Raw genomic sequence first — 15,176 nt, forward strand, 5'->3', positions numbered from 1 at the left:
GTGTGCCTCATGTATAAAGCTGGAGAAGCTGTGAGTTCAGACTCTCTCTTCTCTCCCCCACACACACTCCTGTGTTGCTTTTTGGTTATTTTTCGTTTGTTTCACCCATACATTCACTCATCCACTCCCTACAATACTGTTTTTGCAGACTTACCCCATCCATTTGTTATTTTTGTTTGTTTTGAGTATTTTGTTTTAATTAATTTTACTTTTGTAATATCGATTAATATTGTCACTTCCATTTTTTGCCACAGTCTAGAGCCAGGCTGTGACACTAGACAAATGGTGATGTGGGTGTTGGTTCATTGGTGATTTTTGGTGAATTTGGAGATCTTTTCAAGTATGTATGTTTGGCTTATGAATGTTGCCTATGTGGCAGGTTAATGCTTAATTTTTTACTTTCCCCCAACTCACAAATAGATCTAAAAATCTGATTTTATTGATATTTTAGAGGCTCTTGGACTTCTATTTATCCTTTAAAATGTAATTGTATTCATACCAGTGATGTGTTAGGCCTACTATTAGCGTATTTCCAGCTTTTGCACTACAGCCAATGTTCAAGTGTCGTTTCCAAAAAACATGTCTTCCATGCCCAAAGGCCTATAAATATTCCTTTCAAGATTCAGATTATTTTACTGTCATTTCTCAGTACTCACATGCATTGAAATGCAATTCCATTTCTCCCTGACCAAAAACAGTGCACTTGCAGAATAAACGATTTAAACAAACTTAACTACTACTACTACTACTACTACTGATATATATATATATATATATATATATATATATATATATATATATATATGATTCCAAAAAAACATACTTAGCAAATATAATAAGAAAGTTTCAGAAACATAAGTAGAGGCATCATATAAATATACACAAGTACACAAAACTATAAAAGTCCTAAATACAATTTGCATGTTACATTGCTCATTGTTGTCTCTCTTTCTATCTGTCTCCCTGTCTCTCTCTCTCTCTCTCTCTCTCTCTCTCTCTCTCTCACACACACACACACACACACACACACACACACACAAACCATTTGAAAGGAGAATTACGTCATTCATTCACTGTAACCGGCAGGACACAGGGCACCCGTGACTTCACCCCTGAATGGCTTTTATGCAGCCGTCAGAAATATTGTAGTCAGGTTGAACGACCTAAAAGTGGTGACGTCAGCTTTTGTTTTATAATTTTATTTCATAATAAGCGACCAACAGCCACTTTTAGTGACCTTTTAGTGATCAAAGCAATTCATAATTGGTTCTGACTTGGGAGTAGCATAATTTTTCCTGTGAGCACTGGGAGGCCATTATTCAAAATTTGTTATTACTTTTTACAGTCTATGGTTATTACCAATTAAAATTGGTACATCATGTAAATCACGAGTCATGTAAAATACGAATAATACTAAAACTAATCAACTATAAAGCCAAAACAAGCAAAGTGAAGAATCGGTTTAAGAACACTATAAAAGGTTGGACAGCATACGCATGGAGAGAGACTGAATAACAGAATGGAGGAAACCCTCACACCGTTTAGCCTTTATATTGATGAACTGTTCAGCCTGTAAAAGACTCACAGATGTTAAGAGGAAGGTTTCCGGTTAATGCACTTCTTTCTACAAAATAAAAGCAAGGAATGCATTCAGTTAAAATGTTTTCCAAAACAGTTAAGCGATTACTGTACAGTATGTATTAATAGTTCTGGGTGATATGGACAAAATCAAATCTCACAATATTTTTGACTTTTGCCTATACATCATATTCTATAGACTTAAAGGTTCATTGTGTAGAATTTAGTGGACTCTACCAAAATGGATTAATATTTATATTATGTTTTCATTAGTGTATAATCACCTGAAAATAAGAATTGTTGTGTTTTCGTTACCTTAGAATGAGCCCAAGGCCACCACGTTGCACCACCATGTTTATACAGTAGTCCAGAACAGACAAATTAAACACTGGCTCTGGAGAGGGCCTTTCAAGTTTTCGCAAGTTTCGTGGCCACCATAGGTTCTCCCACACTTGGAATAGGAGGGTGAGGGGGGAGGGCTATTCAGTTGGTTGCAATCTGTTACTTCACCGCTAGATGCCACTAAATCCTACACATTGTTCCTTTAAGAAAACATCTTTGTTTGGTACAGATCCTTGCAAAAAGCGGACCATAAGACCATCAGACCATTTTAATATGTTTTTCAATGAAAATGAGAATAAAAATGTAAAAATAAATGCAAATCATATCACAATTTCAATATCAGTCAAAATAACTGCAGTTAGATTTTTTTTTTTCCAAAATCATTCAGCCCTAATATAAAATGGCATAAAAAGAGACAAAATGACATAAACTGTGCATCAAAAGAAATACATATACATTAAGTGAACAGTTGACGAGCAATATAATAACTTTTACAATTCAGAGCTGAATAAAAATTGTATTAATTATTTTCATATGGGGTGGATGACACTGGGCTTATTGTGTCAGGCGAATAGGTTTTGTCATACCTGATGCTGTTCTTTATGTTTCCTGATGTGCAGGAAACATAAAGAACTATTCAGTCTAAACCTCCAGTGTAAGAAGGTTTTGACTGAAATTTCAGAATAAAATGAAGTCAGATGTTTAGCCTTGAAATGTAAAAGAACGCAGTTTAATTTGAAAAAATTCAGAGCGGAAGTACGGCCATGTTTTTTCTACTTTGACTCAGCTCCGCAGCTTTTGTTGAGCCGCCCTGTAAAACAAGCCAAAAAAGGCTCCTGAAGTTTTTGAGAGCAGTCACAGGGCTGACTGTGGGTTACATTTTAATCTCCACAGTCTCCGGTATACTTAGCTTGTTTTTTCCGTTATTATTCTTTCTGACACCGGTCGCGCTTCGGTTCATCTAGTTTTAACTAAACCGGTAACGGTAGATAGCTAACGTTAACCTTACTAGTGAGAAGAGTCGCTCGGAGTGGACCGCTAAATTGTATTTAGCTCGTTTTAGTCGCCCAAAAAGAGAAAGCCGAAATAATTTGTCTCTTCGGGGAGGTCTGCGCTATTTACGGAAGCGGTAAGAAATCTTTTGTGAGTTTGTAAAACCTCTCAGATTGAAAGTTTGACGATGATGTGCTGAGACTAGAGCAGGTGCAGAGTGCCACACGGTTTGGTAACGTTAACTCCTAACATGATAGGAGCGATCTAGATTAACTTTCATACATTGTATGTAACTTTGCTCCACATGTGATTTTTATATCTATTTCCACCAGTGTAAGTGTCATTTTTCTTGTCGCATTTGTTTGACTATCCGGCTCAGCTGTGTAATGGACGGCCCATCATGTGGGGGGTCCTGGTCCTGGTTTTGCATGAGGGGCATCTGTTACCTTCAGTACCACGCTGAAGCTGTCCACTTTGTCTGACTCACATGTTAAAGCCTGCAGAGTTTGTTACAGCGGCTTGTGGGCACCTTTTTAATAAGATTTATCTCAGATTTAAGTAGTCTTAATCCAATCACAGTAAACCTGCCTCACTCTTTAAATGTGGCCTGAGGATATATGGTGATCAATTCCCTCAGCCTCCATAAGCAGACTGACAGATTATCAGTGCCACCTCTCAGGGATTGTGAACAAGCCTTTGCCATTCATGTCAAGTGATTAGATTTTTATTACTCCTCTTTTCAGCCAATGGCATCATATAACTATATTAATTTGTCCTCAGTCTTTTAAAGTTGTTGTAAGCCATTTGTACGGTGGTCGTGAGGTGCAAAACACATTAAAAAACATCATTTCAGGAAACACAAAAGCATTTCATAAAACTTAAAGACATTTTGTAAACTGTAAAAAAAGAGCTAACACCCTCTTAGCCTGGTGAATAAGCCCATCAAATGTTGTTGTGTTTTCTGAAATGTTGTGTTTTGCTCCTCAGGGCCACCATAATTTTGCCCATTATAGCATTATTAAGGTGAAACAATTAGATCAAAATAGCTAACTGTTCCAAGCTCTACACATAGTGATGTATCAGTATTTTTACATCTCTACATGTACCACATCTGTTTTCATGAAGTGCAATGATAATGTGAATGCAAGTTAATCCCATTATCTAATATTGATTTCCTTCATTAAAACTGTCAGTGAAAAAGATATTCTTATTCAAATTCCCCTTCACAAACAACCACATAGAAGGAAACTTAGATAAATAGCCACAGACTTGACTGAGTTGTTGGTTGCGTTGAGGAGGCTGCCACACAATATTGTACATTAAGTGCGTGCTAAACTCTCTGTGCTTCTTAGTTTGGATTTCATTAGACATGCAATAGTCAGTTTGGGATGTACAAGTATCCCAAGTTGTTTCAAACCTTTTTAAAGGAGTCTTAAAAGGTTACTTAGAAGTCAGTGATTTTTTTTTGTTTACCTCAGCTACACCGCTGAGGAGGAGGGCTTCTCTGCCAGTCCTGAGAGGCTAAATAAGGTCCCAGTAGGTTTTGCCAACAGCACATGATCCGTGGAAGGCCTGCACACTGTCTAACTGCTCGGACATTCAGCAGGCCTCGCTGTTAACACGCTGTCTGCCGAGAGAGTTCACACAACTGGGAGCTGGACCTAAACACAAAGTGGGAATGTCAGATGGACAGAGTAACCGACAGATGGGCTGAGGGGGTGTTAGGTCTTATCTGACCTCTCTGTCTGTCTCTGTCTCGCTCTCTCTACACACACACACACACACACACACACACACACACACAGGCGCGCGCTTATTCAACGTGGTAAATCAGTTATCACGGTCAGACCTGTGTCATATCAGACTGTGTATTTTGTAACACATGGACTAACAAGGACAGAACAATATTCATTTATCTTGGATGTCACTCGACAAAAAAACCCAGCAGAAATATTCATACTTTCGTCAGTGGTGATCAAGTGATAACAGTGTGGTATTTCCTAACACTGCCAGCACACAGACTCTCGTGTAGGTGTACTACATGACCTTGTCTACTGCTAGAAAATGCTTTGAAAGGATAGAAAAAGTCAAGGGTTGCGTTTATGAATCAGGCCCTTAATATTCACTTCAAAGTCATTTTACGGCCTACTATCACTGAGAAGGAACTTTATGGATTTATGGCTAGCAGAGTTACAGAGTAATTTTTTATAAAATCACAAAAATACGAGTTGTAAAGATGATAAAGAGTTAGCACAATATAAACTGCAAGAAGAAGGGCTATAGTGTGTGTGTGTGTGTGTGTGTGTGTGTGTGTGTGTGCGCGCGCATTACCAGAGTTTAGTATGGAAAGATTTTATCATTGGGTTGCCTTTGGGATTGTCTGTAGTTTTTTTGGCTGATTATGACTTTACACTATGACTGGACTGATATGTTGGCACATTGGTATTGATTCCACTAATAGCAACATCGGCACTAAAAGCAGTTGAGGCTCTCTGTGACTTTGACTTTGTCCTCAAGATTGTCGCTTCTGTTACACACTAAGACTACCAGCAGAAGAAAAAATAAATAGTAAACAAAATCTCAAATGTATGCCTGCTTTAAAATTCCGGTTTATAAATTGATCTGCTGAAGTGTGAAAAAAATCAAATTCATGGATTAAGAAAATTAAATCCTATTTAACAGATATCTCAAATAAAACTCATATGTGTCACACCTGCAGAACAATGTGATCTCTCTCTAGTCTGTATTAGCCAGTAAAGGTTGTGTGACTGCTGTAACTGGTAAGATATTTAATGTTGGTGTATAAAAAGTAATCACGTGCTCATAGTAAAGACCATTACAAAATGTGTAACTATTTGGTACAGTTGTTAAAAACTGGTAATGTACTCAGCTCAGGATGATGGACTTTGGTGTAATACAACACAACATAGTGTTATGGATGACATAATACTGTTAAAGTGGAAATAGACAACTTTTTTGCTTTAACGTATCATTATATAGTAAATGTTTATTGCACAGTTTAATGGCTATAGAATAATGACACTATCAGCATTTAGATTGGCGCTCTATGAGCCTCGCTTTCACCACGCAGTTCTGTCTGCCAGCGGGTACGATCTCCCGGGAAAAGCTATATCTAGTAATAATTTGTCATGTGTCCAACCTCCTTCTATTGTCTTATTGCTCTATGACAAATGTGGAATATTGCACAGGCAAATCTGATGACACACTACTTACATCTGTGTCTAGTTTCATTGAGTATATTACCTTAATAAACTTGTCTTTTGATTTCTAGAGGGCTTTCTTCTTGTTAGCTACGGTAGCTAACAGGAAGAAAGTCCACTAGAAATCTAGTTAGCTTAAAGTAGCAGCCCTACAGCCACAGAACACTAGATCAGTATCCAGTCAGACTGGCTGTCAGGCTCATCTACTTGTTCATATGAAAGTCAACAGACAGAAAATATCACCAACCCACTTTGCTTTTCTCAACACATACTAAAGAATTTCTGTCTGCTTTCATGTCTCCATTTTAGACTAAATGAATGAACAGACTCGCCCCTCCATCCTGATGTTGTAGTTACTTGTTTGTGTGAAGCAATTTTACTCAATCTTTGTTATTACTATGCAACGCACATCATTACAATAGCTTTTGCCCGTTCCCAAATACAATTCTTCTTTCTTCTCTCCTATTGCCAAAGTGGTGTTGATCATTTCTTCATGGAGCTATGTTCTGAGGAAAAAGGAAAGCAATCCGGTTGTCTTTGTGACAGTGGCACAAACAATAATGTCACTTGGAAAAGCTGGAGGGGGGGTTGAAAAGTTTCCACTTTAGATGGGAAAAATCTTGATGCAAACAATGTGATTGCCAGAGATGCCTGTTTTAAGAGATGCAGCTGTCTCTGAAGGTTTTGTGAATCATGCATGTTCATTTTCTGACTAGTACAACACTCCTCAGCCAGGAAGTGTTCAACTCTGTAATAACAAGACGGGATTTCAGGGATATTTGGAAAGGATATCTCTTCTTCTTCCTTTGACTTAAACATGTGACTCGTTGGTCTTTTAAATCCAAAAACAGCTTCCTTCTTCTCATCTCTGCTCAACTTCTCTCTTTGTCTTCCTCTTTGTCTCTCCTTCCTGTGAAGACAGTTGAACTGAGACTGCGTGTGTCTCTGTGAGTAATGGTATCAGATCTCCTTTGCCTGACAACAAGGTTGCTAGATCATAGCACGTAGAAATACAAAGGACTTCTTGCTTTGTGGATTTGAGGATCACACTGAGAGTGGCTAAAAAAAATAATGGAGAGGGAAAAGATGGAGTCATGTGCATCCAAGGACAGAAGAGATGTACTTTTCTATTCCTGTTCCTTTTGTCTAAGCCCTGTTCCACTCACCATCTACCAATCACATCACTGAGACCTTTAGGATTCAAACACAGTTTATGCTGCACTCATGTCATATCGGAGTTATCATATTTATGAGTGTCTGACTTGTAAATAGTGTTTGACTTTTCTAAAAGCTCCGATTTATCTGACTTGGGACTTAATAATAAGGAAGTCCCTGAAAACCCTGAATGTGGTGTTCTGTAGCTGACGTGAACTCTCGTAGGTCATTAACATGGGAATCTTTCCCAACTTGATTGGACAGAGCAGGTCCATTTCACACACATTTCCACATAACTGTTATTTTTATACTATGTGGGATGTCTATGTTAAACATGGTGAAAGTTCCAAAACTTCAGGTGAATGTACTGTATGTGAAAACACTCCCCTGCATGCAAAAGCCCAGACTTCAGCCTGCTTTGAAGGCTCCATTTGTCATGTTACCTCTACTTCCTCCTCTGATGACATCAGCTTGTATGCACATGCCCACAAATATATAGAAATATTCCAGTAGGGCCACAGAATATAAATACAGACCTGGAAATATGCGATGCATCCTCTTTAACCCATTCTAGATATTTAAAGTTGAACTAAGCACTGATACTTTGAGATTTACTGGTAATGTTTGTTTAATGATCTCATTTTCTCTGCCAGTCATCAGGTTCTCTTATTGTATTGTATTTTATTGTAGGAACCAGTTTAGCTTAGTTCAGCTTATCTGGATGGGCACAAACTATATCTTGATAAACAAATTTAAAGTTGTGACGTGTGATCGAGTCAGTCATTCAGACTTTAGAAATGTTAAAGACTCTGCGCACCCACACAGGTGTTGTCAGTTATTAGCTGATTAGACGTCTGCTCAGGTTCAAGTTGGGCAAAGCCACTGGTGTGTGCAAGGAGGGATGGGGGATGGTAATTGGGGGTGGGGGAGGTGTCAATCAAGCTCAATGTGTACATGCCGACACCGTCCTGAGAGGAGGTCTAATCAGCTGGCTGTGGGCACAAAGGACATTTAATATGTAGCTTCTTATAGGAATTCTTTTCATTTTTTTGTTTGAGTTTCTATAGTATTTATAGTATGTATGTCAGTATCATTACCAACAACCCTGCAGTATGATGCCCTTGCAACTATGGTATGAAGTAGAAAATTTCATTGTTACATTTAAAGCCTTACATACAGTTTTAATTATGAGGGCTACATATTGATTTAAACTGTTTGTTTTTGATTTTATAATCAAAAAATGCTTATTTTTGCCTCTTTTCCTAACAGCTGCCCCACTTCTACAGGTTATTCTGTAGGTCTCAGTTGTTAAAAAAAAAAAAAAAAAGAGTGTGTGTGTAAAAGGGTCCACAAGAGTTGGATGCACAGTCTACTGTTTAAAGTGTAGTCAAGAAAGAAGTTAAACACTGTTGGAGACAGTTAATGTTAACTGAATGTTAATGAGTGAGGAGGAAGCAGCATGTGACATCTTTTCTAAGCTGTTTCTGTGTCTTTACTTCACTCGTCTGTCTGTTTTTGACTATCTCTCTCTCTGTGACTCTGTCCCATCTCTGTGAGGGGTGGAACAAAAAATGAACCAGAGTTCAAAGTACTGTACTTTTCTAAAAACAACAGTGACGTATAAACCCTCAAAAATAAAAGCATCAAAAGTATTACATTGATAATTATTCTATTAAAGTTCAACTTGTTTTGATAAAGAAATGACAGTAACATGGTTACATATTCTGAATAATCAATTACACACTATTCAGTTTCATTCATTTGCACTGATGTGAACATGACTGGCTAGTATGTCAATGGTTCCTCATCAGCGATCAGTTTGGTTTTTCTCATTATTTGTCTCTGTTATGTAGGTATTGAAAACTAGCTAGGTGGGCGTGCAACGTGTTTTTGGCCACTAACAACATCACACTTGTAATGTGAGTGTCCTGGGTGTGACTTTAAAGTTCAAAATTTTAAAAATGTATCCCTTGACTTTATCATGGTGAACCGAGCTGTAATTAATGATAAGAGGTTAAACATATGATATGATAACATGTTAAAATTTAAGAGTAAATTGATCAATTAAACTATACTTTTGTCGGCTCTGTTTCATCTCATCTCATCAGTTCTATCCCATATATCTCGTTTTTGCTCCTGAATAGAAATTCAGATTGTTAGTGATTATATCTCTATAAAAAAAGAGGACATTGGAATATTGATTGCATTCATTGATCATGTAGTGGCTGACAGGAGGGGCTGCAGCCTGGACTGACCTTTATTCACAGCCTCAAACAAACATTTTGTAAGAAGTGGAATTCCTATCAAATTTTAAGGTTAAAAAGATCTTAAATCCACAAAAACAGTTTTGTTATCTCTCGTTAACAGGCATTGTTAACTGCAAGTTATGCTGTATGTTACTGGATACAAAATCCAAAGATTAGCTATACTCTTATCAGTATACTGGCTTTATTTATGGTGCAACACTTTGATTCTGGCTCTCTTCCAAGAGGTCACAACTGTCAGAGGATCCACATGAAGAAAGTTCATATGGTGAAAAGACACTAGTGCATTTCCCCAATAATGAATTTCAATCCAGACCTTATAATACATCCACATTCAGCCATGTTTATCTTTGAAATCGTCCAAATGACTAAAATTATCCTGCAAACTGACTCCCTCTTTGTAGAGGGCTTATTGGTGCACATGGCACAAGGTTTGGAACCATTACAAGAGGAAGATGATGGACTGGGGACTTAATAAAGAATAGTGAATAAAAATTAAATTTAATCTCATCAAGTCAGAGGGAATTTAAGAGAAATCTGATGCCAGGCTGAACCCATGAGGTCGGATTGTGACCGATAAGGTTCAGGCTTTGTAACATTCTGTACCTGAACCTCTGTACTTTATAGCTCTTCCCATTCACTTGGATGGAAAATGTGTCCACACTTTTGACTGGTGCTGTACATGGCTACTGTGTAACTGAGCTGTGTCTGTACACATGATAATGTTGACATTGCAGTTTTCCATAGCAACCAATGTTAACTCTAGTCTTCTGATTCATGTCTGTGTCTAATTAACTGGTGACTTTTTGGCAGGAGATTTTTACATGTTGGTCTTCTCACCGTGGTGATGATATGAAGGCAGATTTTACAGGTGTATTTGATGAGCAGGACTATGGAACCTACCCTTCAGTCACTAAGCTTTTGACCTGTTTCTAAGGACAGAAGCAGTGTTTCTATAGCATGTCTTGAAGCTGATTTGAACTTCCTGACCTCTGGCAAGAATCAGCCCCCTGAGTGCTTCATGACAAAGAACATTCAAAGGAAACTGTTTATGGTGTACACAACGTTTCCTCTGTTAGAGTAGCCGCCTATAGCCAGTCAGTCAGGGAATGTGGGTGTGCCCATTGGAAACAGTTATCCATTAGCATGTCATCCTATATTTCGTTAGCCACAACACACACAGACACACATGGTAAAGTGCTCTACATAATCAGTTGTTGAAAGTAAGGAAATCCCCTCTAGCAAGGACAAACGTCAGCACTCAGCTGCTAAGAAGTACTGCAGAGGCATGTATTTTGAATTGATGTATTGACTCTCATAGTACCCAACAGCACACAGCTAATGCTTTAAAACGTTTTGGCAAACTGGCTACAAACACAGGCTGATTTGTCCTGTACTGACTCCTAGGATAAGAGTGTGGGTTAATAGACATTCAAAAACTGGATGATGAAGACACAACTATGTAGAAAGGTGCAGATACTTTATATGTGACCAAGCAGGTCTACTGAAATAACCTGAAAGGACAAGGACAGATCTGAGTACAAAAACGTGAAATTTGAAGTGGTAAAAATCATAATGTCAGATTTTAAAACTTGACAGTTTACACTTGTCTTTATGATAATACTCTTACATACACAATTATTAAATTTACCACTTTTCTCATCAGATTCATCAGCACTGAGGATAGACTGTAGCTACATTGAAGACTTACATGTCAGAAAAGAGAACACACTTTATACCATTGTGAGTGTTGGTGCAGCCACATCTGCCACAGAGCATCAAACATACTGTATTGATTATTGCTGTAGGGTTGTCACACTTTAAGACTCGTGTTTGTTTGTATAATCTGTGATCTGATCAGGATGTGCTTGAGTTCATACACATACTATTTGTGGTTGGGTGTGTGGGTTTTTCTGTGTGTCATTTTTGTGGAGGTTTGACAGTGCAACACATTTCAGCATTCATGCATCATTCTTTGCATGATGTGATGAAGATATGATTTTAGTAGAGTTTGTACCCAATAAAATATATTTAAAAACTTACAAAAAATCGACATTTGAAAATGGATATTGGCCTGTTTTAGGTGTGTGTCCACAATCTAAGGGGATGACATGGTCTTATGATCTAAAGGTCTTAAGGAGATCAAGTTGCAATAGCAAAATACTCAGTCCACTGGCTTGACTCAGTCTTCAGCTGACCTTAGCTGTGGGTGGAAGGAGTTTTTAGTGTTGTTACTGACAGAGGTCTGGGTGGTACAGCTCTGTCTCCCAGTGAGCTGATAAATGAATATTTTTGGTCTGTTTTGTAATGGTCATAATGTTGAAGCACAGTAAGGAGTAACTGATTGACAGATTACGTTGAGAAATCATGTCTGACTGTCTTTTCCTAGACTCTGGGTAAAGGATGGATACATGTTGTCTTGACACTGTTTGACATACAGTAGCCTATTTTTTGCAGTCTATAGGAACAACTGAGGCTCCACCTTGTCCTTATGATTTGATCCATTAATTATATTTTCATCACAATAACTAAAGAATCAGATCCCAAAACCACATTTATGATGCCTGTAGGAAAGTTTTCTTTACACTTGCCGTGGAGGTAGAATAGATTCAGTATCAGCAGAAAAAGGATGCTCGCTAGTACAGGGACTTACACCCAGGTCTTGTGCTTGCAGATTGCTCTTCCTACACCACCTGTCAAATATAGTTTGCGTTTTTATGGGTATTACATCTATGCCCTATCGCAGTTGAGAGATGACATTATTGACATTAGCCAGGGCTGAATGTGTCCCGTTTTGGACTGAAGTGAAAGTCTGGACAAATAATGTAAGTCACTACATGAAACATTCACTAAACATTGCCAATACTTTTTTTTTTTAATTGTAACATCAACTGAAAGAAAGTGGAAAACCACACCTTGTCCTCAAGAGAGAATCTTTGTTCTTGCTCTATCAGCCCATTGAAATGTTCCACTTCCTCTAAACTGAACCCAGCCCTGTTGTTCTGAGCCCTGCTGGAGGACAGTACAGGGTAGGAATGTTGTGGCTATAACATAAAACGTCCTGCTACTGTTGAACGTTAACTTGGAAATGCAGGTCTGTTTGGTCAGCATCACATTAATGATTTAATACATATGAAGAAAAACAATGAAATAGGACTACAAATAAACATGAACTATTGTGTGCTGACTTGCAAAGCATTTCTGTGTTAAAGAGCTGTAACAACTTTTTTTTTATTTTCAGTTTTGGTTGAAATGATTAGTCAGCTCTGATATGGAAAATGTCTGCATCCACAAATACAATGGCAACAAGCTACATTTGACGGGTGTAATAAAGAAAACGTCATTTGCAGTCCGACTTCTCCAGCCTGGTACCCACTTTGGAAATGTCCCCATCAACAGAAATATGTAAAACCGATGTTCTGACCTACTGTATAAAAGAATCATGTCATGCAGCCTGTCATATATTTTGTATGGACTGTACGGTTTGTTGTCATTAGCAACAATGTTTGGGCATTTGGATATGCTGTACTCCTACATAATGGAAACTATGACCTAAATTCCCTTGAATTGAAACTCCCCACATTTGCACCAGGAATCTGACTCAATATGTCCAAGAAAGGCTCGGGTGGGAAAAGACAGATGGTAGAGTAAGAATTAGAAAGATGAGTGTAGTTAAGTAGAGGAGAGAAAAAGAGGGCGGGAGAGAAAGAAAATGTTAAGGAAATGAAAGACAGTAGTGAAACGGAAGGTGTGGTGTAAAAAAACCAGCTGTGTTTTGATGATGGTAGAAAGTGAGTGGAGGTGTACATGACAAGCAGCAAGTCTTGAGAGTTGTGTGTGTGTGTGTGTGTATGTATGTATGTGTGTTTTGAAGAGTTGACTATTAATAGAAACAAGTTCCTTTTCAATGCTGAGCCTGCAGCCTCTTGAGTGATATGATTGTGTTGTTCTTTTGTCCGTCTTTTTAGCTTATCATCAAGCTGCCTCTGTGATTGATACTGTAGCTTTAGAATTTGCTTATTAGTTGATCCTTTACTAGATAGCTTAATATGAGGTGTCCTGCTACTGACTTTTTACAGTCATTGTTTCAGCATAATCTTTCCTGCCCTTTAATCATCACGTTTAATCAGTCTTCTGCCTCCTTATGTTCACGTGCTTTATGCTGCTATATTTACCTGCTTCTTATTGCATCCTCTCTGTGCTATTTCCTTAGATTTAAAAATACACTGAGTTAAGAGTTTATTGAGGGCAGCTGATGTCTGTACAACATCTTTGTGAAGCGAATAGTGTTCAGTTTTTGAGTCACAGAGGTGTTGATTGAACTCTCTGGTCAACTTTTACGCTGTAGTTAGTGAAGGTGTTCTCATTATAATGAAATCCAATCCAACACCACCATTATCCAATATTATTTTCCCAAAAATGACCCTTGAAAGCAGACTCTAAACCTTTCACTTCTCAATGATGTGATTTATGACGGGGCCGTTTTTATGCGGACTGTATTAGATTATACACATAATAAACTGAAAATGCAGTGTAAAGTGAAATCATGTCTATAATTATCTACAGTTGAGCATGTGGTCTGTTTATGAACCAGTCAGCCATCATGCAGATGAGTGTCACACTTTGTCTATAAATACTACTGCTCCACCCAGTGCCAGTGACAAAAGAGAGGGATGTTTCAGTTAAAGCGTGTTTTCTGTATATTTGTATCATACATATTCAGAATCATGCTGTATTAGATATGCGTTTTTTTATAGGTTGTGATTTATGCAAATTAACAGTCTTCTCCTCCCATCTTCCTCTTCTTCTTGCTCTTTCAGGTATGCTGTGAAAAACCTCTGGACATCCGTGCGAGTAGTTCTGGTTCGGCTGTCCTGTGCTGTTGAGACATCCTGACCAGTTTTGTGGGCTCCAGTCCAATAATGCACTCCAGACAAATCTAGTTTGGCTTTGCTCCGTACCCGTCTCGGTGGGTCCAGGTTTTGTCCATGGCTGGTCCTGCCTTAAATCAGTAACCACTCAGTGCCAAGCTGGACCCGAAGACCCCGCCTCCCCACACCTGGTCCTGCTCCTCTGCCCTGCCCCCTAAACAGCCATCTGATCATATAACTCCACTACACGACCCAGGGCTCGGATTGGCCGTTGAGGAGGAGGAGGAGTATGTCAGTGAGGCGGGTCTGCCGGCTGCACTCGAGGAGTTCACGGCCACCTACAGAGATGCAGAGACTATTACTGGTAATATAAAATACACATGTTATAACATAGGTAGACAAAACGCACTGGGATCCATCTGGCAATGTTGAATCAGCATTAGATGCATACATATATAATTCAACTGTCAAAAATGCTCTTCATCTAGCTGCACTACTGTATCACATTAATCAGGATTTAACCCAGAAGTTTATAGTAATAACAGCCCGCAATCTGTCATGGTTTGGGAATAAGCTAAGAAGAACATAGCAGTCTGAGGAAGACGTGCTGTGAGAAACTGTCCCTCTCTCTGACCCTTTTCTAATGTCACATCCTGTCAGTAAAGCAGCTCCAGGGGACCTCAGCTCAGTGTATAAGCCAGCATGTGAAAGAGAGAAGAGCTCCCAGTGGATAGTCTCTGTCAACTCTCTCG

At 38.5% G+C, this 15,176-nt stretch overlaps 1 protein-coding gene across 1 annotated transcript in view; it reads left to right on the forward strand.

Moving 5' to 3' along the window:
• The first annotated feature begins 14,573 nt into the window (after positions 1-14,573).
• The window catches only part of trak1a (trafficking protein, kinesin binding 1a), a 37,726-nt gene continuing 37,123 nt past the window's right edge, over positions 14,574-15,176 (forward strand). Inside the window, exon 1 of the mRNA XM_067602217.1 lies at positions 14,574-14,788. The gene's annotated coding sequence lies outside the window, so the exon portion shown is untranslated. The remainder of the gene's footprint in view (positions 14,789-15,176) is intronic.

Source organism: Thunnus thynnus, chromosome 10 (genome assembly GCF_963924715.1).
Source record: "Thunnus thynnus chromosome 10, fThuThy2.1, whole genome shotgun sequence".
Lineage (NCBI taxonomy): Eukaryota > Metazoa > Chordata > Actinopteri > Scombriformes > Scombridae > Thunnus > Thunnus thynnus.